At 46.5% G+C, this 24,836-nt stretch overlaps 1 protein-coding gene across 2 annotated transcripts in view; it reads left to right on the top strand.

Moving 5' to 3' along the window:
* Nucleotides 1–24,836, top strand: part of CHST11 (carbohydrate sulfotransferase 11) — a 593,353-nt gene that overhangs the window by 62,504 nt on the left and 506,013 nt on the right. The window lies entirely within an intron of this gene.

The raw sequence follows: 24,836 nt of genomic DNA on the forward strand, positions 1-24,836 counted from the left end.
AAGTGCGGGCACTGTGTTCTTCACTGGGTCTTCTTCAGGGTTTAACCCTACAAAGATATAGATTCCTTGATGCCAATCAAGCATTATGTGGCGCTTCCATTGCATATGTCGGGGCTCGTGGTCTCATAGGACACCTATGGAATGGCATTATATCACAAGAAGTCCAAAGAGGCATGTGAGAGCAGAGGTGAGCGGTGCAGCAGATTGCACTGAAGCATCTACCACTGGGCCTTCTCCGTCTGCTCTTCTGTAACCGCTGCCAGGGATCCTGTGCTTCTGTAGCCCAGGGCTCTCTTCATTGGAAGGAAAGTATGCCTGAGCCCTTGGAGCCCTAACTTCAATAAATCTTTGCTCCGACATTTTCACACTTCCTAGAATACATTTATTAGTCATGCAGTATTATGCATATGCGTGGCAGTTGATATTTAACGTATTATATTTTTAAATATGATTCATCCATGGGTGAGTCATGCAATTGACGTTATGTGTAAATCTATTTTGAAAAAGTAAAGCCCATCCAGCGCAAGTAATGTTGTACATTCCCTCTTTCTGGACACATGCTTTCATCTGCAGGCCAACTGCATAGTTGGTTCTAATGTCAATTTGGCCACGTTCATTATATTCTATGATTTTATTTATTTTCTTTAGTGACTTTGCACCTTCCAGACTAATATTCCACTCACATACCCTGGAGACAGTAGACCTCCATTGCTCTTTGGTTGGTGCTGAGACCGTCGAGGTGGGATAGGACTGGATCGGAAGCCTTGACATGCACGCTGCCCTGACATGCCCTTACATGTGCATTGGGGCGCATTGGGACCTCACAATCCCAAGCATGGCATATGAGGGACATATGAAATCAAAGATTTGATACAGAGAGTGACTCCGTAAAAAGATTTCAAACAAATATTAAAATGCAACTATTTCCCTTTATGCAACACATTTTAGACAACCATTGCAATGACACTAATTTAGCCTGAGAATGTTATTAATGTATATTTCTGTGCTAAGTGCTACATAATTCTATCTTTTCTTTCTTAGAAAGAGCAGATTAGTCTTCACAGGAGCATAACTAAAAATGTTTTAATGGTGGACTCATTTGACAAACACCATCATATTATAAGCAGATGTTTCTTTGCCTTCTTTTCTTTGTGAAAGCTCGAGTTTGATCTAAAAATGTATATAATTCTATGTTTCTATTCGTGTTTTGGGCAGGGCGGTTGCAATAGTACATGGGTGGATCCGGTCTGAGGCACTCAGTCTGCAGACTAACCACTAGCTTGATGTTTTCTATGGTTTAAAGCAAATCTCATATTTTCTACGCATACTCTCAGAATAGTAGGTAACTCTGCAGGCTTTGTATACGATTGTCTTTAGAAGAGAAGAATAACTACTATTTGGAGCATTGTTAGTCTAGAAAAGCGATGAACACTGATTTTGAAAGTTAACAAGTTAGGGACCCATTCACAAAGGCATTTTGCAGTAATTAAAGTAGTACTCCTTTTGTACTCTTTTACGTAACTCTAAATGCCTTCATTGAACTATAAAAACATATAAAATGGGAGCAATCTGGGACTATTCAGGAGATATTCATATATAGTTAGTTCAAATAGACAGTACTGTGCCCTCCTTGCACTTTAACTAATATAGAAGTGGATAATATGGGGCAAGGCATGTAGGAGAACATAAAAGAATACTCCCCATTCTCTTGTGAATTGCCCCCATGGTGTAAGTTGTTTGTGCCAATATCAATTAAGAGAGTCCTGCTGCTGGAAAGTTTACTGTGCCCCTAGACATGGACTTCAATGTGGATGTGTAGGCATAGCAGCTGCTTGGTAACTCTGCCATTGTAGCAGCTACCCAGGGCCTCAGGGTGACGAAGACACCAGCAGGAACAAAAGGTAATCAAACGCTGAAACCTATTTACTCACAGTCTCTGTTTTCAACCTCTTGCCCCTCAGAAGCAAACAGGAGGTTGTTCATAGGGCGGTATGTGGAATCAAAAGTATGAACCATGTGAACTCAGCAGAGCACATGATGTTACTTCAGATACCCCTTGCATTTCGGTGAAGTCTTTCACCTGCTGGTCAAAATCTCAACAATGTTTTGGACCAGCATCGACCTCAAGTCATTGAGAAGCGTGGTGTATACTCTGTGCGGCATATGGTGCGAAGGTGACCATTCTCACACAAGATGGTGGTATGCAGTGATTGATCTGAGCCAGTGATTGCTGGCGGGGACTACCAGCACTCATTTGTGGGAACCAGCACTTATTTTTCCTCATCAGACATTTCCCAAGAGCAAGAGAAGGAAAAGCACAGAAAGACGGGGGAAGAGAAAGACGGAAACATCATCACCAAGGAAGAAAGCAGAAATCAACAAAAGTGAGATAAAGGGGACAGGGAATGTCTGGCATAGATTAAAGTGGCATGAGATGGATTTATGACGACCAGGCTTGGTATTCACGTGCTGACGTGTGTTAGCGCCGGCTAGGCTTCTGAGAAGGGCTTTGGGAACAGTACTCATTATTTTACAAATTCAATACTGGTGGTTTACTGCTGTTCTGGCTGGCAGTTTCATTAGCTATTCCCTCATAGGCCCTGTATTCTACAAATGCCAACGTGGCCCACAAGGCCATGGGAAATCAATGGCTTCTGGAAGCATTGGTATGTTCAATGGTTTATAAATAGTCAATGAGGACATTGCAGAGATGCGTTCTTCACTAGCATATCTCTGAGCACTAAAACATATAAAAAATGCAAGAATATATTTAAAAGCAGTATTGCAAAAGTTAAAAACAGATGTGAAAGGTAGCTGAGTTGTACCTTGTGGATTCCCTCATGCGGTTGTAAAACAGTGTAGCCCAACAAGCAGCACCAACCAATCAATAAAGAGGTAACAAATAGAGCCTTCTAGGGACTCACTCCGCCAAATCAACCATTCATGTTGGGAGAAAGTTACCCAGCATTGGTCTGCCTAATAGAAGGCCGTTTAAGGAAGCATTATTAATACCTTATGGGAGCTTTCAAGTGGCACAAACCAAAGGTTCTCCATAGAAGTTAAGGATCATAAAAACAACAGGAAGATAAAATAAAATGTAGGGTAGACAATAAACTGGGTGTCCACAGCTCAGGCAGCCATGATAGATGACACAAAATATGTCTCGAATGTTTTAGGTGTATTTTATTTATTTATCTAAATGTTTTTTGAACCACTTCAGAATACGAACAGTGCTGCGGCTACAAATGATGGACAAAATGCTGAATGATCAAACATTCACCACTAGTCAAGAGATCTGGGTTAAATACATCGTTCTCTTGCTCACACGCCACCCCAGTTTGTGCCTAGCCATATGCAAATCTGTTTTGACCCTGCTCCTCATGGGAACGGTCCGGCCCGAGCTGCCAAGCCGGGTCCTCCCTGGACCGGAAACAAGCATCCGGGGACTAGTTTCGGGGGTAGGTAACACCGCTCGATAGCAAGGCTAGCTTGAGTCCAGTGGCACAGTGAGCAAGGGACCCATGTCTGTGTATACCCATACCACTTAGGGAAAAAAGTGCTGTGGCAACAAATAATGGTGGTATGCTGAATGAATCAAACATTCACCCAGAGTCAAGAGATTTGGGTTAAATCCATCGTCCTTTTGCTCACTATGCCACCCCAGTTTGGACTCAGCCATATGCAAATCAGCCTTGACCCTGCTCCTCATTGGAACAACTCAGCCTGAACTGCCAGGCTGGGTCCAAACTGAGGTGGCGTAGTGAGAAAAAGAACAATGGATTTAACCCAGATCTCTTGACTGGGGTGAATGTTTGATTCTTTCAGGATTCCATCCATCATTTATTACCGCATCACTCAGAATACTAACAGAGCGCCATCTCACAAAAAGAATTTCCAGATCCAGTATATGGCAGTTCAACAGAACTCATTCTTGAGCTGGTAAATGTTATTCCACGAGAAGACATCGAATCCAAGAAAGAGCTAGTGGCTAGCTCTGGAGATGTAATGTGCTGTTTCGATACAGGGACCCCTTGTTTATTGAACAAAGGAGCCCCATTTACATTGTTTATGATTAACATTGTTACTTGAAATGTGTGGTGTTGCCATAATCGTCCTGGGCAGTTACACTGCATATTCACTGTGTGCTTCGTATGTTTTCTGCTATGCAGGGAACATAATGCAGGTAAAATGTAGAAAATAACTCTACCATGCTCTCCGTGAGTGCGAATAGAAAACTGGTCTATTTTGTGTATCTGTGCTGACTGAATTGTCCATTTCCATAGTTGACATTCAGGGAAGAGATTTTGGTTCCCCACAGTACCCCCTTTGTGTTTCTAAACTAAACAGTTGAAAATCATTGGTGGCAGCTTGTGGTTTTCATCAGTGGCACAGACCGATGCACTGGTTCCATATTAGCGCGGCCTTCTGTGCAAGGGACGAAATTGAATGTGTTGGTTTTAGCCTAAGTTGCCTGGTCACAAGCGGTATCATTAAAGTCATGTTAAAATGATTGAAGAAAGAAAATAGTCGAGCTCTGCTCGCGTGTAAGTGCACATTGTACAAAGTCAATGACGAATGATGATCGCGGAGGCGCTCCGCAGGCAGCCATGTTAAATTGAGATCCTGGAATGAAAAGGCTCACTCTCTCGTGGGTAACTGATGGAACCTACTTTGTATTTTGAGGCTTGCTAATCCAGCCAACATCAACAGTCTCAGTAGAGCATTGACCAGAGTGCTGGCGGTGGATGCTGGGTGGCAAAAGATAAGGCGGCAAACACCCTCCCTCACAATGTGCGTTTGTTGGTTACAAAGAAGGCTTCCCAGTCTCTGTGTTCTGCTTCTGACCCTTTGTGGAGGCCTTGTTCTTCCCCGAAGACAGAAGTACGTCTACATGACGCCATTCGATTAAACTACTGACATTGCATCACAGTGGTCAAACCAAGCTTTCTGAAAAGCCACCAAGCTCCAGAATGGTCGAAAGCCATCTGTCAGAGATATCTTGTAAACATATTTACTGTTTAATACAGAAACATCAAGCTGTGAAAAAAGTATCGCGAGAGGAAGCGCTTGGCCACCAGTCCTGCTGCCGCAAGTTTCTCAGAGCCACCCCGGCCTTTCCTCTGTCTCCCCATTTTTTGCTCAGCTCCTTTTATTCTTTCCATAATAACATAAAATGTCTTTAGGCTTACACATGGCATCTCATCCTTACATCCTGAAGGATCAGGAAACAGAATATCATTACACGTTCCCGTACTCACCCCCACCGCTCCCATTCCAACTCCATAACTGTTACTTGCACTTGTTTTTGGCTTTTCACAGTTAAGCATGGTTTCTGGAATGTTCTAAAAGCTGCTATTCCATTATACCTCTTATATTCTGAAGCTGAATTTTGTGAAAAGCCATTCTTGGCGTCCCATGTGAGTTTGTACTTGATATTAGCAGAGATTCAAACTGATAATATGACTACTCTAACAAAGTAATTTGAAAACTAGTAGGTAGAGTCTCTTTTTTGGCAAGTTGTAATTGGTTTTATGTTTTTGTATATGCACTTAATTCATTCTATCTAATGTATTTTAAGGAAATGTTTGTTTAATAATGTGCTTGGTGCTATGCCGAACACCCCCAAAATAAACTGAGTTCATAGATTAACAATAGGTGCGATAAAGTCTTCCTTCTATTGCTCCGCCTAGCATTGGGATTAGTGATGCTTTGATTGTGTGAGTTGATGCAGCTCCAAGGAACTAGCTCTGTGGTGTCCATGTTAGGAGTGGGACTCGGCACCAGGCCATAGCACTGGCTGACACAGTGTCCATGTCCCCACAGACACTTTGTATGTGAAGGAAACTCACAGAAACTGTGGACAGGTGGACTGAGAGGCTTCAATTGTGAGTAGATGTATGGCTGTAAAAATACTTCCTAACGTTTGAGCCTTGAGAGTCTTAAACATGTTTGGTTTCCTCCAAAACGTGACACCGAGGCACAAAATGCAAAAAAGTGCTCAATTATAAATAATGGACTCCCGCATCATACACATTAATAGCATCATAATTAATTAATTATGTACACCGACGTAAATGTTCTATTTTCCGTCATACAAGCAAGGGTGTGTGAAGTTCTTATTCTGGTGGTGACCTTTTCCTAAAGGTATAGTACCACAGAACCATGGTTTATACATCTTCTGCCCAAATATTGTGCTCTAAATATTGCCCCAGTGGAATTATAGTAGATTAACTGCCCCATTTGGAGCGATATTTTTGTAAACAATACATTTAAGCAAATCTTTTTTTTTGTTATCGATATTCTCACATATTGCTGACTTGCAAACATTTCCAACTTCACAGCTACTTTATTTTCATAAAACGTTTCTAAAATTTCCTGTGAAAAAGTTTTGTGGAAGTCTTTGCCTGCAAAATTTATTTTGGGGGACTTTTCACCTGAAACGTATATTTTAACTTGCCCAATGTGAAGTGAAAAAAATTAGCAAAGTTTCACAAAGAAGTTTAGAAAAGTCAACTTTTCAAATGTTGCACACTTTCATACACAACGTACAACACAACAAATGAATAGTGATCAGAAAATCTAACATTAAAATTACCAATTGTTCAAGGTGGGTTTGTAATAATTTGAACGCCCAGGAGAAAAGCTGTATTATATTCGCATAACTTTTTAGAGTTGGACAGGAATTAATTACCCAAGCACGTTCCAGTCAATGTGCGGCACCTAGTTAAAAAAATAAAAAGTTAGGAAAAGCTCGGCAAAATCCCGTGAATTCTTAAGAATAATACAGATTCTTAACGTATGAGCCCTTTGATGTTTGACAGGAGGACGCTTAGCATTAATAATTCGAGTCACGATAAATTCGGATGATTATTTTCCAAGGCTTTGTGTAGCCGGAAAGGTCAAAAGATGAAAAGACTGGCCTAGTAGTTCGAGTCATCCATCTTGTGATATTTATCTTTGCCGGCACAGAGAATCTGCAAACCCAATATTTGCATTTCGAATGCGGGCTTTTTTCAGGGATTTGAGATTTTAACCCTTCATCCTTCTCAGCCCAGGCTCTGCAATGAAAGAATACATGTATGTGTTCGGGGTTCACATGGAAACCTGTCTACAGAGTACATCACCGATGTATTATCCAATACACTGCCATTTAATTTTCAACTGATCAAGCACTGTGTTGTGCTGGGTGCTGATAATAATAATATTCCACAGAAATGCAGGGAAATTGTTTTTATGCTGTTGCCATGTCCAGGCTACACATTGCTCGTAACTGGAGAGAATCCCCCACGAGTTGTACAATGGTGCTATAAATTGTGGTGTTATTAACTGGGGAGTGGTATCAATGACTAGAAGAGGGAAAAAAGGCTTGGGACGAATCTCATTAAATCTGGTGACCTGTGGAATGATGGAAACACAATGAATTGTTAATATAAACCACTAGAAGGCGATTATGTCTTCCTTAAGGGATGTGCTCCTTTCACTGGCCTATGACGTGAACTTGTGCTGGTTGTGCGGTACATTTTGTTCCATATCTGGTGTGGTGAGAGAGGGGAAATAGTTTTCTGCTGGTGGACACCATTACGTATAACGAGCCTGAGATAAGGTACAGGTTAACTGAAGGGACATGCTAGGGGAGTGTCTGCCAGTTCATCACAGCTGCACAGAGGCTGGCTCAAGATCATTGTATACTTGCTAACCACTGCCCGGGCGAAAGCCTCGCTTGTGAGGCATGAGCTGTGCATTAGGCACGATAACCTGAGTGTCTCAGACATTCACACATTATGCATTGCAGTGTGGATCTACTCAGCTTAGGTTGCCAGGGCACAGTGGATATGGCTAAAGAATGCAGGTATGTCAAGGGTGTCCAAAGAAGGTCTGGGTGGGTTGAATCCACATCAGAGTTTCCGACTACCCACAGAAGATACATTTAAGTACAATGGACCTCAATGGTGCACTTCTCTCCAGCAAGTGGCTATCAAGAGTACCTGAGACGGATCCAGACTTCCTTGACCGCTTGCATCGCTCTGTACTTTGAGACGCCTGAACATTGGTGTCCAGTTAATATTTATGATGGATTTCAAAGGAGGAGACACTGTTACAGTATGGAATGCCTGACACTGATGGCGAGAAGGCACAACCTCAGTCAGCATGAACCACGGCATCGATTCATCAAAAGGCCAGGGGTTGCAGAAGTGACATCACCTACCATTTGACTCAGATGACATCACAGCATGTGACATCATATGCCTTTTGAACATTGTGACAGCACAGGAAGAGGTGCCACGATAATTCAGCACCAATCACACCATAGGAAGTGCTTTGTTAGCTGAAATGTAAGGGAATTAATCCTTTCTATGCGCCGGACGACCCCCGGCCGTCCAACGTCACAGTGGGCGTGTGCGGAGGATGGCCGGGAGCCGTCCGAACCCACCCACTCATTATTTCGCCTGCACCACGGAGGAATTCGCGCCGCGGGTCAACGGGTTAAAATAGCAAAATATTAACAAAGAAAGGAAAAAACAAGCTTTTTTGACTGGAGGATGGCTATGATATGCCAGTGGTGCAGTTATGAAATGCCATGGGCACAGCAATAATAAGGAGCCATGACATGCTGCAGCTGCAACCTTTGTTCAAAAATACAAGGGTAACCCAAAAGAGCAATAGGTCAGGGACCTTGGGTAGTTATATGTTTTCTAAAGACAGTGATCCCTAGACAGTTCTAGATAATTAGCAAAATAAATATAGACGAAATAGTTGGTATATTCTTTGTCCAGCCGGATAGAATTTAATATTCAATAACAAAAACACGAGCACGTCGCAAAAAGCACATGGGGTGTGTATATGTAGGAGATAGCTGAAGGCACACCTTTCTAAAGAACACTACATCCTGAAGCAGTCCACTTTAGCTCTTAGAAACCATCCCCCACCTCCTATTGCTTGTCGACAATACCTTTGACCCTGTACAGTGGTGGTTTGCGCTAAACATATCCCACATACAAACCCACGTACATGGCTTGGCCCACGTTGCCACCAGGCTTCTATTTAGCTCAGTGGCCTATCTCCGGGCAACCCCTGTCTGCTCAGAGGGACAAAAAAGATGAGTGTGCAACAATATAATTAGGTATTTGCAGGGGAAAACAACTCTGGCTATTCACTGAGCAAAGATGTATGGGCATTTTTTTTTTACAGATTTGTGGGGTCATCATGCCAACCGCATTTTTGGGGGCTTAATACAAAATTTGGTGCAAATCATAAAGACAAGGCCTACAAGAAAAAAAATGCTCCTCATTTAACCTGTTTTTGTAAATCGAGATAAATCCCTGCTGAACTCTTCCATGGAGGATGCGCAAACCTGCAACTCCAAGGGCCAGATTAATTGAGAATGTTATTGTGTCCGTTAAGTTGGCAGATGTTCTGAGTGAACTTCAAGCTCTCTTGCTTTCAGCCAGGATTCTTTTTCCGGTACTTTGCATCATCCGTAAAAAACAGCATTTATGGAACAGTTGGCGTCGAGCATTTTCTGCAGGCACCCTGTCCTGCTCTCCGCCCTCTCCTTAGACGCGAGCGTGTTGATGTTGAACTTATTAACACACTCTCCCTCTCTTTTTTTTGCATTGCTGTCCCTGTCTCTGTCAATTTCAATCAACGTTCACTCTATCTAACTCAGCCACCATCAGATCCAAACATTGGGGTGCTCAAGAATTCCAGCATGCACCTTGAGCCATTTATCTCTGCCATTGCTAAGGCCTAATGCCGCTAGGAATTTGGTCTTGCTATGGTATGTTAAAAGGTTTTATTCACTGCAAACAATTACTCCGAGATGTCAAGGTGCTAAAGCCCAATGGAGAGATCGAGATAAGAGAGGTTAAGGGAACTGCCACGTTTTGAGATTTTTCCTAAACTGAAGAAGATCTGAGATTGTTCTAATGAGAAGAGGAAGTGCATTCCATTCCTTGTCCCTGTTGGTTTTCCTTAAACATACAAAACATGATCCACACTTTCTTGCACACAGCTAAAGCCTTAATCAGAAGCTTAAGCGTGAATAACATTGTCATTGTTGCAGGCTCTTGTCTGGTCGACCTCACACTTATTTGGTTCTTAAAAAAAGTGCTAAAAACATACATAGTCTTTTAAGCCCCAGGCCCTCACACTCACGCAAGCGGCCTCTGTCATGAGACTGGCTGGCTGTCCGCCAAACAAGGGGCACGATACAGATTTCTGACCCTAGCAGTAGGAGGCGTCTGTGGTATTGCTCCAACATACTTCACAAAAGCCTCACCCAGTAACATCCGCATGGTGACATTTGCACTAGAAACCTAAACCTCCTTACCTAAACCGTACCCTACCAAACCACCATGTGCAGTGTCCAGACTCTGGCCCTTCCGCCTACATGGACTATTACTCCGGGCCTCACTCCCCATCGACTAAATAAATGCCTCCTTCTCGTCATTCCAAAATACTCTAAGGTCCCACATGCTTGTGTATTTATAGAGCGTGAACCGAGCTGGTAAGCAACAGAGTGCTGCTGGAATGGGGGACGATCTACAAGATCATGTACATCAAGTTCATGTGTGGATTACATTAATACAATTTGCACAGGACATTTCAAAATTTTTAGGCAGCGGGAGAATGAATGATTAAATGATTTGCCCAGAATCCCACCATGTTGAGTCAAGCAAAGAGGCTGGGAGGCGAACCTGGATCCTCAAGTTCCAAAGCAGGCCACTCTAGTTGGTAAGTAACAAAGGAAATGTTTATCACAACTCGTAAATGCGAGGATTCAAACATCCCTACAAAATGGCTGTTAGTGACCCCCCCCCCCCCCCCCGCAGCACCAGGCCCCCACTGGCGTGAGACTGTAGGAAGTCCGCAAGTGCAACCGCAACGGATCATTAGCACTCAAAAGAATTGGGGTTGTTTGTGCAAGCCAATGGTAGATAGCTTTATCATGACCAGGCTTATCTGGAGCTTTTAATGCACGTGTATACAATATACATGGGTTTATTTATTTAGCTGCAAACATAGCCCATATTGAAAGACTCCGGGCAGGACTTGAAAAAATCTTCAAAGAGACAAATAATAACACTGTTAAATTTGCAAATGTAACATGAGCAGTGATTTGCGGTAATCGCGTTTACTTTGGTGTTGAATATAAACATTTTCTGCTAGGAGTTGGGTCTGCAGATAATTATACCCCCTAGTTTGCTAGCTACTAATGTCGTTTGTGGTATTTTCATTTCCAGACAGATAGGAAGTTTTTGTTTTCGATGACTATAACGTCCGGTGTTTGTCATGCACGGTGAATAAGCATTGCCTTTGAGGCAGAGCTGGCCTGAACCAACGGAAGAGGGGGGTTCCGCGGGAACAGGGTCTCTGAAAGGCTGGTACTGGGGTGCCAGTTATTCTCATGTCAGGCAGAGTTTACGGGATGGATGAATATTGTGTTCTCTGTCATCTCTTCCGTGTCAGGCAGAGCCTGCATTTACAACAGGTAGCGCCTGTATTTTGTGTTTCCCCACCTTTCAGGGAGCAGTGCTTCGGCAAAGGCTTTCTTTTGTCTCCTAGATGATCTGATTTAGTGTTCACTGTTAGGAATTATTGGTAATTCAAGGGGAGAGGGTGTGTTTTGTGCAGAGTGGACCGCATGCAGCTGTCTCTTCCCATTGCCTGAACACTACAGGTTCCATTTCCAGTTAGCACATGGTTAGCTCGGGTTGCAGCTTGGTTTCATGGTGGTAGCGTGTGAGAAGCTGGCTTGGTATATGATGTCCACTAATGGAAGTGAGCACCCTTCTCCAGTCCAGATAACCCTTATAGTGGTTTAAGGGGCCTTAGACAACGTTAGAAAGCTCTCTAAGTGGTAGCTGTGGAGAGCAACCTTCAGGCTTAGTCCAAAGCAGCTAGTTTTACCAGAATGCAATCTTATATGTATAGATTAAGTGAAAAAGAACCACACAAGGTATTTATGAAAATATGTATTTATTATATAATACTGTCTAACACATACAAATATCTCCTACCCGGAGATATGCACAATGCACACGATACTTTGCATAGAAATCAAGTAAATAGCATCAAATACACAGTGGATCCCAGGGGGTGACCAAACCATATACTACTGTATAACATGAGGAGCTGGATACAGATGTATCACAAAGCATTTTAAGACTAATAAGGAATTGTCCACTTTGCAACGCATAACACTTAGACATAGGGTCACTACTATTGCCGGCGACCTGCGAGCCACTGACATGTACCTTTGAGAGTGAAGATTTCTACCTTCGTATAATAAGAGAACCCCAACCCACTCACTTGATTTGCTATCTACCAAGAGTGGTCCTGGTGAAGGTGGTAGTAATGTTCATTCTCCGAAACGTATGTTTACCATATGGGGGAAACCTCCTAAAGACAACACAATAGTGGACAATTTTGAGATTAAATCAACCCACAGATCTACCAGCAGTGTATATCACATGAACAAACAGAAGTTTCCCCAGGTTTGCTGTCTGTGTGTGTGTGTGTTGCCTGTGTACTGCTTGGTGAGAGTGACTGATTGATGGTTGCTTGTGGGGTCATACACATGAATCCATAAAGTGATTTTTCATGTTTTTCTGTGTATTTTATCTGTAAATAATACAATTTTGTTTTTGCGAAATATGAAATGTTTTCTACCAATTCGATATTTGTAATTAATTGTACGTCTGCATAGATTGCTGGCTTAAGAAAAATAACAAAAAAATATTAGAAAATGTTGATTATATATGAAAAAAATCTTTTAATAAAAATTCATGAATTTTGCATAATTTGTGTTGGAAAGACTACGTGTTGTGAAACTACCCGTGTGAAGAGCCTTTTGTAGGCCATTAGAAAAGTAAGATAGGTCTGACAAAAGTATTTCTATAATAATACTTAGTTTAGACATTATACTACAAGCCATCTCATGTCATAAGCGTCCATTCATACCATTGAATAAGTTGTTTGATGACTTATCAGACTTCGCTTCCCATCCTCTATCCACTTGAAGCGTCACGTGTCCAATATGCTGTTCCACAATATACATCTTTAAGTGCTTGTCTGTTCTTGAGACCTCCCTTGACTAAGATCCATTCATACCAGTAGTTAAGGAGGATATGGGATGGGTGTGGATGAGTCTGAGTCACCTAATCACAAACAAAACCCATCTCCCAATTCCCCCATACTTTCTCCTATTTTTAGGTCATCCACTACTCTTGTAAACCACCTCTTCCACTGCCAAACACCAATCCATGCCCCTTTCCTGTTATTGTAATCTTGGCATATCCACACTTCCCTGTTTTCTAGCAATATCATCATTTGCAGTTGGGAAACAGTGATGAATTACTATCTTTTTAGATTGTGTCTTAGCCGTGCCATCCCATATCCCTTGTAGTATCAAAGGTGCCTCCATCTGTTCCGGAGTCTCTACAATGTCCTAGAATCTTGCTTTATGTTCTAGACAGTATTTTTTCATATTGGGTTGTTCCCAAATAGTATGAATAATGGTTCGCGTCACCCACCTTTGTTGAAAGCTTTTGTCATCTGTAGCCATGGTGAATTTATGTAATTACGTTCTAATGTACTATATTCGTGCAGTACTATTAGTTGTATTAATCTATAACTGGCTTTAGTCGAGACTTCCTTTGTGTTAGACCTGTCTGCCTTTGGGTAGTCCCTCCTAATTAATTATTTATTTTGTCCCCTTTTTGCCCCTCAAACCCTTTTTATCTTTTTGTGTTCACTGACTTTATTTTAGGTGTTGACAGGGGTTGGGTGTTCTTTGCCCTCATAGTTCTTTGAGGCCTAGGCGCCTTCCTGACAGGATTTTTTCTGACATACAAAATGGTGGCTATTAAATGCCACAACTGCCACCACTGGGACTGGGTCCATAGGGCACAATAGGATTCTTCTATAACCTTCCGGTCCCTTCTGGACCTTTTGAGGTCAGCCTATATAAAGGCTGGTGTGTGGGCGGCCATTTTGTGATGACCATAGAACCTGAGGAGTGAGGCTGTGACCTGGGGAGGGTGGCGCACAAGTAGTAATTAGTTACCTTTAAGGCTGACACTTTCCACTTGAGGACGCTCCCCCCTGAGTCCCCTTTTACTGAGCCCCGGTGTGGTTCATTACCCCTGAGGGAAGTGGCCCTTCAAGCTCCTGCTGGCCCCCCTCAGGTCCTTCCTGAACATTCATCTACCCCCCCTTGATAAGGCTCCAAAAGACTGACTTACCAGCCTTGTGAGTAGCACAGCGCGAATCCACGAGGGGCCCTGAGGAGCTGTAGTCGAGGAGGAGCCCCTGGGACCCCGCGCGGGTCTGAGGAGGTGCATCGCCCCTGGAGAAGTGTTGTGAATAGCGCCAGCTGAGGCGGGAGACACCGCTCCCTCGCTCATGCCCCGAGGCGCGGAGATTGTGAATAGGCGGCGCCGGGCGGAGACACTGCTCCTTCGCGCCTGTTCTCTAGCGCGGCTGCCCAAGGAGTGAGGTGGGAAGCGCAGGAGAAAGCGTGTGCAGCGGCGCCCAGCGGAGACACTGCTCCGTGGCGCCTGTGTGGAGGCGCGGCTACCAAGAGGTGAGGTGGGCGGCGTAAGAGGCAGCGAGGGAGGCGGCGCCTGCGGGGACACCGCCCATTGCGCCTGAGAAGAAGCGCGACCACTCGTGTGGAGAGAGTGGACGCGAGTGGCCATTCCAGGCCACTGGTGCCTCGAGGAGGCCTTCGTTAGTTGTGGGGCTGCTGGGCATGTGGCCTGGCCTATGAAGGAGGTATCAACTTGAAGAGTGAAGCCCTGGCTGCTGTGGTTACCGCTTCTGGCCCCAAGTAAGGTGGAGAAGGGAGGGGCTGTTAATTCACTGGGCAACCCCCGTGTGTCACCAAGGAGGGGTGGTGCTCCATAGTCAGCCAGTATTTGGTTAACTGAGAAACTGAAGGAGAGGAGACTGAGACTAAGGTCTGTTGACCCTGCGAAGTGAGGAAACAGTGTGAATAAAGAGGGCAACTGCCCAGTGACGTTTACTTTAACCCCTGTGTGCCGCCAAGAGTGGGAATTATGCTAAAGATCTGTATTCTCTTTCAGAGGCGGGAGGGGGAAAGAAGCTCTGGGCTTGCTTGACCAAAAGTATTTAGGCTGTACAAATAAGCTGTGTTGTGCACTGAACCTGTCCATTGGAACCCTAAAATAGTCACCTGTTCTAAGGGAGGGAGTGTCATCCTTTGGGGGCCAAGGTGCCAATTTAAGTGTATAAGCCTGAAGGTTTTCAACTGAAGTGAATGTTTAATGTAACATCAAAAGTACAGTAATAAGCTAAGTAAGGAGGAGAGGAAGAGTTTACATGATGAAGAAGTGTGACCCTTAATTTGCATTGTAAAAGTGATTTTGAAACAACAAATGAACCTAAGAAAATAAGTAACTGACAACAAGAGAAAATATAAAGCTTTTTCTACTTTTATAAAAATTAAGGTGTAGTGTTATTTTTGGGATGGATGTGCACTGAATTACTGAATGGGTGGAACGCAAACTTCACACAAATGCCCTGAGATGAGCCTTACTGCTTAGTGTCAAGCTACCCTAGGTGACTTGGTGACCCCAGGTCCAACATGATTGGTGTCTAGCGGTGGGATTGAGACTGTGTTTGCGTCCACTCTTCAGTAACTAAGTGTACTCCATAGACCTACACCTGGAGTTTTCTCCTGGCGGACTCCCCAATTATTTTTTTGTTTTTCCAAATTTACTCCTGGTGGTGGGTGGAGGTAGCTTCTAGTTTTCCTTTAAAACCAATTCCTTCCAAGAGGCTGTCCCGAACTCTCATTGGCAAGATGGAATTTGCTTTGGAAGAGTTAGAGACCTATACTATGGCTCAGCTCCGAGAGTTTTGTCAAAACATGGGAGTGTTTTTCAAGCGTGGTGCTAAGAAGGGGGAGCTTCAAACCAGCTTGAGGGCATGGGTGGCAGCTCACCCAGATGGGAAGAAGGAGGAGGAGGAGGCAGACAGGGACACTGTCATCGGTGTAGATGGGTTGTACCAATCTGAGGGGGGAAACTTGTTAACAGGTCCCAGAACACTCTCAAGAGAGGGCAGCAGTGTCTCCGCGAGAAGCTTGACTGAACCCGAACTAGCAGATAGGAGGGAGGAGAGACAGTTAAGATGGGAGTTAGCGAAATTGGAGAAGGCAAGAGAGGAGAGTAGGTTGGCTCACGAGTTGAGCCTCAGAGAATTAGACTTTAAGGCCCTGCAAGTAGTGACTTCCAATTCTCAGAATGGTGGCAGGGAACCAAAGGAGTTGACCAGGGAACCCAGACCCTATTTACCGAAAGACATAGTTGCCAGCTACAGCCCAGGGGATGACATCGCCAAGTGGCTGGCTGCCTATGAGGTCTCTCTAAGAGCCCATGGGATCCAGGAGAAACACTGGGGGGGTGGGTTATACAAGTATATGCCACCTACTGGGCGGGACACCTTGTTAGCCCTGAACCAGGAGGAGCAGACCCACTACCCCACCATGAAGGTAGCATTAATTAAAAAGTTTGGGCTAACCCCGGAGAAGTATCGCCAAAAGTTCAGGGGGAGCCACAAATTAAGCACCCAAAACTGGGTGGATTTCCTGGACTATGCAAGGAAGGCACTAGAGGGCTGGATACAAGGCAGCGAGGTGAAGGACTATGAGGGGTTGTATGACCTTTTTCTAAAAGAGCACCTACTCGCGAAATGTTTTCCTGAGCTGCGTCAACACCTGGTGGACAGCAAGCTGACCAACCCCCGGAAGCTTGCAGAGGAGGCGGACATCTGGGCAAGTACCCGGGTGTCGTCGAAGGGGACTGGAGGGGATTTCCAAAGGACCGGACAGGGCGCCCCCCAGAAGAAGGAGGGGGGAGATAAAAAGCGGGAGTTCTCAAAGGGCCCCCAAAACAGTTTCCAGGGAAAGGGAACAGGATTCACCCCTAAGGCTAACCCACCCCGGAACCCTCATTCTGGCCAAGGCCAGCAGCTAAGGGTTGTCCACTGCTTTGAGTGTGGTGGTGTTGGACATTATAAGGGAGATGCCAAGTGCCCAAAGAGACCACCCCCTCCCACTGGAGGAAAAGCCCCAGGAGTAGCTAGTGTAGTGCTCGGGGAGGAGTTGCCCTTAGATAAGGGGGGTGAGTGGGCGGGTGTCACCTTAGTGTCCCTGGGAGAACGGGAGATGGTTCCTAAGATTCAGGTGCCCCCAAATACTATCAAGTATGGGCAATGGATCACCATCAATGGCCAGAGAGGGGAGGCTCTGAGAGATACAGGAGCCAGTATGACTATGGTGAGAAGTCATCTGGTGTCTCCAGAGCAGGTGATTCCCAATGTACTCCACCCCGCCGCGATGGCTGACGGCAGATTGAGCCACTACCCCGTGGCCGAGGTTCCCTTTGAGTGGGAAGGGGTTTCAGGTTCACTTCGAGTTGCCGTAAGCCCTGCCTTGCCAGTTGATTGTCTGTTGGAGAATGACATGGAGCACAATGCGTGGAAGGAGGTGGAATACCGGACTCATTCAGAGATGCTGGGTACACCTGACTGGGCCTGTGCAAGCACAAGGTCTGCGACTGCCCAGAGAGGGAGTTCGCCTGGGCTGGAGCCTGGAACAATGGCCCAGCCCGCTGCCAAAAAGGGAAAGATCCGGAGACAGGAGAAGCCTGCTTCGGCTTCCCTGCCCCATGAGACAGATCGGCCACCTGCGGTGGTGGACCAGGAGTCCATGGAGGGGAAGTAGTCTCCCTGGAGGACTTGCCTATCCCTGCTGAGTGGCATGTGGAAGGAGGGCCTACCAGGGAGGAGTTCTGTAAGGGCCAGGGGGAGTGCCCTACCCTTGAGGGACTGAGGCGACAGGCCGAAGCCCAGGCAGCAGGGAACGTTGCAGGGACCTACCATATTTACTGGGAGGAAGGACTCCTCTACAGTGAACCAAAGGTACCTTTGCCCGGTTCATCACGGGCCCTGGTAGTCCCTCAACGGTACCGAGCCTTTCTTTTGGAATTGGCTCATGAAATTCCCTTGGCAGGACACTTAGGACAGGACAAGACCTTTGCCCGGCTTGTCCCCCACTTTTACTGGCCTCAGATGAGAGTGGCGTCCGACACATACTGCCGGACATGTGTATCCTGCCAAGCTAGTGGGAAAACAGGGGTGAAGCTGAAAGCTCCCCTGGAACCACTTCCTGTCGTTAGCACCCCCTTTGAAAGGGTGGGCATCGACATTGTGGGGCCATTGGATCCACCAACTACGGCTGGTCACAGGTTTATCCTGGTACTGGTGGATCATGCCACACGGTACCAAGAGGCAATTCCTCTGAGGACTGTCACTGCACCTGTGGTGGCTAGGGCCCTAATGGGGATCTTTACCCGAGTGGGTTTCCCCAAAGAAGTTGTGTCTGACAGGGGGACCAACTTCATGTCAGCATACATGCGGGAAATGTGGAAGGAGTGTGGGGTGACCTATCGGTTCACCACTCCTTATCACCCACAGGCCAATGGCCTCGTGGAAAGGTTCAACAAGACCTTGAAAGGCATGATAAAAAGTCTGCCTGAAAGCCTGCGGAGGAAATGGGACGTCCTCCTACCCTGTTTGCTATTCTCCTACAGGGAAGTGCCGCATAAGGGAGTGGGCTTCAGCCCCTTTGAGCTTCTGTATGGGCACCCTGTACGCGGACCTCTCAGCCTGGTGAAGGATGGATGGGAAAAGTCTCCCAGGAAACCCCCCCAGGATGTGGTGAGCTACATGCTGGCTTTCCGGTGCCAGATGGCAAAGTTGTGGAAGCAAGCTTCTGACAACTTGGAAGCCAGCCAGGCAGTAATGAAAGAGTGGTATGACCACAACGCTCACCAGGTGGAGTTGGAGCCTGGCCAGAAAGTGTGGGTGATGGAACCTGGAGAGTTGAGCGCTCTCCAGGATCGCTGGACAGGCCCCTTTGAGGTGTTAGAGAAGAAGGGTAAGGCCACCTACTTGGTGGATCTAAAGACCCCTCGACAGCCCCTGCGGGTGCTGCATGCTAACCGCCTCAAACCCCACCACGAGAGGCCCGAGGTCATCTTGATGATGGTGACTGATGGAGGAGAGGAAGCGGAAAGCGAACCTCTCCCTGACTTGTTTTCGTCTCAAGAGAAGGATGGGTCGGTGGAGGGAGTGATTCTCTCCCCATCCCTCACTCCTGAGCAGCGGGAGGACTGCCGCCAGGTCCTGGAGCAGTACTCCTCGCTGTTCTCCCTTGTTCCGGGAAGGACCCACCTGTCTACCCATGATGTGGACACAGGAGACAGCCCACCAGTGAAATCGAAGACCTACCGGCTGTCAGACAAGGTGAAGGCCAGCATCCACGATGAGGTCATCAAGATGCTGGAGCTAGGAGTTATTGAACCTTCCAGTAGCCCCTGGTCCAGTCCGGTGGTGTTAGTCCCAAAAGCTGCTCCACCGGGCACCACTCCAGAACTGAGGTTCTGTGTGGATTACCGGGGACTGAATTCAGTGACAAGGACTGATGCCCATCCGATCCCTAGGGCGGATGAATTAATTGACCGGCTGGGAGCTGCCCAATATTTGAGTACCTTTGACCTTACTTCTGGGTACTGGCAGATCTCCCTTACAGATGGAGCAAAAGAAAAGTCAGCTTTCTCCACGCCTGAGGGACACTTCCAGTTCTGCGTGATGCCCTTTGGGCTCAAGAACGCCCCTGCCACTTTTCAGCGGCTGGTGAACCGAGTCCTCTCCGGAATGGAGGCTTTCTCCGCTGCTTACCTGGATGACATTGCCGTTTTCAGTAGCAGTTGGGAGGACCATTTGCGTCACTTGCAAGCTGTTCTCCAGGCCCTGAAACAGGCTGGCCTGACAATCAAGGCCAGTAAATGTCAGATTGGGCAGGGGTCGGTTGTGTACCTAGGCCACTTGGTGGGTAGGGGAGCAGTGCAGCCCCTCCAGGCAAAGATTGAGGCCATCATGGCCTGGGAACCCCCCAAGACACAGACTGAGGTCCGAGCCTTCCTGGGCCTCACAGGTTACTACCGTCGCTTTGTGAAGGGGTATGGCACTATTGTAGCGCCCCTCACAGAGCTCACCTCTAAGAAACAACCTCGACGGGTAGTCTGGACAGAGGCTTGTCAGCAAGCCTTTGAGAAATTGAAGCAGGCAATGTGTGCAGCACCGGTCCTGAGGGCCCCAGACTTCTCCAAGGAGTTCATTGTCCAGACAGACGCATCAGAACATGGCATTGGGGCAGTGTTATCGCAACTCAATGAAGAGGGTCTGGATCAGCCTGTAGTCTTCCTGTCCAGGAGACTGCTTCCCCGGAAACAGAGGTGGAGTGCAATTGAGCGGGAGGCTTTTGCGGTGGTGTGGGCTCTGAAGAAGTTGCGGCCATACCTGTTTGGCTCGCACTTCCTGGTTCAGACTGACCACCGGCCCCTTCGTTGGCTGATGCAAATGAAGGGGGAAAATCCCAAGTTGTTGAGATGGTCCATCTCCCTACAGGGAATGGACTTCCGGGTGGAACATCGGCCTGGAGTGGACCACGCCAACGCAGACGGTCTCTCTAGGTATTTCCGCCTTAGTGATGAGGACTCCCAAGGGGTTGGGTAGCTCTCCCCACTTTCGGCTGGGGGGGACGCGTGTTAGACCTGTCTGCCTTTGGGTAGTCCCTCCTAATTAATTATTTATTTTGTCCCCTTTTTGCCCCTCAAACCCTTTTTATCTTTTTGTGTTCACTGACTTTATTTTAGGTGTTGACAGGGGTTGGGTGCTCTTTGCCCTCATAGTTCTTTGAGGCCTAGGCGCCTTCCTGACAGGATTTTTTCTGACATACAAAATGGTGGCTATTAACTGCCACAACTGCCACCACTGGGACTGGGTCCATAGGGCACAATAGGATTCTTCTAGAACCTTCAGGTCCCTTCTGGACCTTTTGAGGTCAGCCTATATAAAGGCTGGTGTGTGGGCGGCCATTTTGTGATGACCATAGAACCTGAGGAGTGAGGCTCTGACCTGGGAGGGTGGCGCACAAGTAGTAATTAGTTACCTTTAAGGCTGACACTTTCCACTTGAGGACGCTCCCCCCTGAGTCCCCTTTGACTGAGCCCCGGTGTGGTTCATTACCCCTGAGGGAAGTGGCCCGTCAAGCTCCTGCTGGCCCCCCTCAGGTCCTTCCTGAACATTCATCTAACCCCCCTTGATAAGGCTCCAAAAGACTGACTTACCAGCCTTGTGAGTAGCACAGCGCGAATCCACGAGGGGCCCTGAGGAGCTGTAGTCGAGGAGGAGCCCCTGGGACCCCGCGCGGGTCTGAGGAGGTGCATCGCCCCTGGAGAAGTGTTGTGAATAGCGCCAGCTGAGGCGGGAGACACCGCTCCCTCGCGCATGCCCCGAGGCGCGGAGATCGTGAATAGGCGGCGCCGGGCGGAGACACTGCTCCTTCGCGCCTGTTCTCTAGCGCAGCTGCCCAAGGAGTGAGGTGGGAAGCGCAGGAGAAAGCGTGTGCAGCGGCGCCCAGCGGAGACACTGCTCCGTGGCGCCTCTGTGGAGGCGCGGGTACCAAGAGGTGAGGTGGGCGGCGTAGGAGGCAGCGAGGGAGGCGGCGCCCGCGGGGACACCGCCCATCGCGCCTGAGAAGAAGCGCGACCACTCGTGTGGAGGGAGTGGACGCGAGTGGCAATTCCAGGCCACTGGTGCCTCGAGGAGGCCTTCCTTAGTTGTGGGGCTGCTGGGCATGTGGCCTGGCCTATGAAGGAGGCATCGACTTGAAGAGTGAAGCCCTGGCTGCTGTGGTTACCGCTTCTGGCCCCAAGTAAGGTGGAGAAGGGAGGGGCTGTTAATTCACTGGGCAACCCCCGTGTGTCACCAAGGAGGGGTGGTGCTCCATAGTCAGCCAGTATTTGGTTAACTGAGAAACTGAAGGAGAGGAGACTGAGACTAAGGTCTATTGACCCTGCGAAGTGAGGAAACAGTGTGAATAAAGAGGGCAACTGCCCAGTGACGTTTACTTTAACCCCTGTGTGCCGCCAAGAGTGGGAATTATGCTAAAGATCTGTATTCTCTTTCAGAGGCGGGAGGGGGAAAGAAGCTCTGGGCTTGCTTGACCAAAAGTATTTAGGCTGTACAAATAAGCTGTGTTGTGCACTGAACCTGTCCATTGGAACCCTAAAATAGTCACCTGTTCTAAGGGAGGGAGTGTCATCCTTTGGGGGCCAAGGTGCCAATTTAAGTGTATAAGCCTGAAGGTTTTCAACTGAAGTGAATGTAATAAGCTAAGTAAGGAGGAGAGGAAGAGTTTACATGATGAAGAAGTGTGACCCTTAATTTGCATTGTAAAAGTGATTTTGAAACAACAAATGAACCTAAGAAAATAAGTAACTGACAACAAGAGAAAATATAAAGCTTTTTCTACTTTTATAAAAATTAAGGTGTAGTGTTATTTTTGGGATGGATGTGCACTGAATTACTGAATGGGTGGAACGCAAACTTCACACAAATGCCCTGAGATGAGCCTTACTGCTTAGTGTCAAGCTACCCTAGGTGACTTGGTGACCCCAGGTCCAACACTTTGGGACTATAATTAGGTGTTAGTCTGTACTCCCATCTCTCTATTCATAGTGTGGCATATTTTGAATTCAGTTATGATGGTGAGGGTGGCCAGTTTTTGACTATGTTCCTGTGTATGATTTATGTATATATCCTTTTTGACCTAAGGAGTATCGGTCGACTATGTGAACAGAGCCATCTAGTGGAATGGTACTGGAAAAATGCATTTTCCACGTTGATACAAGTTATATCAAAAGAACATATGCTAGGGAGATATGTGAAATGCACAATATAGAACAGAGGAAAGAAACGTTTGGTCTGAGAAAATGTTTAGCTGTTTTATAGTAATTGTTTACTTTCACTTAATATGCCTGTTTGCTACATATTGGTCTATATATAGTTAGTTACAGAAACTCAGCAAGCACGGGTTTCGCACTGTGGTTGAGCGCAGGCCTATGACTTTTTCAAGGCTCTTGAATAGTCCATTGGGTTTTCAAGTCAATTGATACAGAAATCCCTGGGCGTACTATCTAGAGCCAACAATTGTAACTTGTTTCCTCATGTAATCACAGTGGTTCTTGATTTGTTCACTGTTGCGTTTGTAAAGTATATCATAGTTGCAGGTTTAAACTCTAGAGTCCGACATTTCTAATCTGCATGTCGCAGTCGCTATATGGTTTGTCAGAGGCAGTGCGAAGTGCAGTGCAAAGTTTTGTTCATCAAGTCCCATGCGGGCTAGTTGTGAGCGAAGATGAGTAATTGTTCGCTTATAGGACTTGTTTTCTTTTATATTGTGATTGCTACGCCACCAGCAAGTAAATGAGTATAACGATTTCATGTTTACTGGCGGTGTGAAACTCTCAATGCATATTTTGGGCTTGTGGAAATGGTCAAATCGGTTAGTGTGCCTTTGGCAGTAGAAACTATCTGTTTTACTGGGTAACACATAGAACCCCAAATCAACCAATAAAGTTGATCTTAGATATGACTTTTTGTTGCCTCAGTGTGTATTAAAGGATCTCATTTCAATCACATTTTCTAAACATTTTCTCTGGGGATGGAGAGGAACATAAATGCAAATGTAAAATGTTTGCTAGTTCTACAATTTCTGGTCAATTTTGCTGATCAAATCGTGCTTTAAAATCCCCCACCACACGATGAATTTGTAGCCTCATATTCCGCACCTCAAGCGTAAGAACTGATATGCCCCTTTCACGCAAACGTAGCTGCTCAGCAACCTTTTTTTCTAGGTTTACTCAAGACACTTTGATGTTTACGTGTTTGAGCTTATGTTCGTGCCCGCCCTTACAGTGAGATCATTTGGACTGTAGATATTTAGAAGAACAGGAAATAGGTTTTCTTCTTTTCATCTCCCATTTGGACATCTCCTAACCCTTCCCAGACAGGTGAGTGCCTGTGAGCTCCCAGGCTGTTAACATGCACCCCCCCCTTCCCTTGTGGTAACAGATGAGATGAGTCTTTGATGGTGCAGAACGGCCGCATCTTTTTATTCACATGATCAAACCACACAGTTACATTTTTTATCATGCATGAACATCATTATTGGCAAATTGTCTGTAGAACAAGTTCAGTTATTAAGTCCATAACAGCACCCTGTGACTGCACCCTGAGCGAATGCCCCGTTTCAGCAAGGTTCTAGCATCCCCTGCGACCTGAAGGCTACACCTTGCTGCCAAGTGCTGTGGCAGCCCTTGTGCCTAACTCGAGCTGCAAGTGCTGTGACCACCCTCAGCTGACCCCTTTCTGACCAATAGCCTGCTCTCTGTGTCCCTGGCATTAGGTATCCTAAGGGCACAGGCTTGAGGGGTCCTTCTTTGGCTATTGCGCTCCCTTTTGGTGCTGTCTCCACCCTCTTGTGTTATCTCCACCCTCTTGTGCAGTCTCCACCCTTTTGTGCTGTCTCCACCCTCTGCCTCAGCCCACACCGAGATATGCGGCTGCAACACCCGCTTTACTGATATGGGTGAGTGGGCCAATATCGAAGGCACATGCATCCTCTGGGTCCCCACGCCTTTATATATAACCCAGTGGCGTTACTGGGGGGTGGGGGGAAAGGGAGGGGGTGGTGGCAGCCGATGGGTCACTTTGAACCATGCTGACCAATTGGTGCCCGGCATTTTCCTGGGCTTCGCTCCTTCCAGCTCCCGGGTTCAACCCCTCTGTAGGGGTTTGTTACGGGGCCCTCAACAGTCGGGCTATGCCTCCCCGGCCTGCGTGCTTTCTCTTTCTATTTAGCATCTTCCAGTGTGGACAGTCAACAACATTCATACTTA

This window comes from Lissotriton helveticus, chromosome 1_1 (genome assembly GCF_964261635.1).
Source record: "Lissotriton helveticus chromosome 1_1, aLisHel1.1, whole genome shotgun sequence".
In the NCBI taxonomy this organism is placed as follows: domain Eukaryota; kingdom Metazoa; phylum Chordata; class Amphibia; order Caudata; family Salamandridae; genus Lissotriton; species Lissotriton helveticus.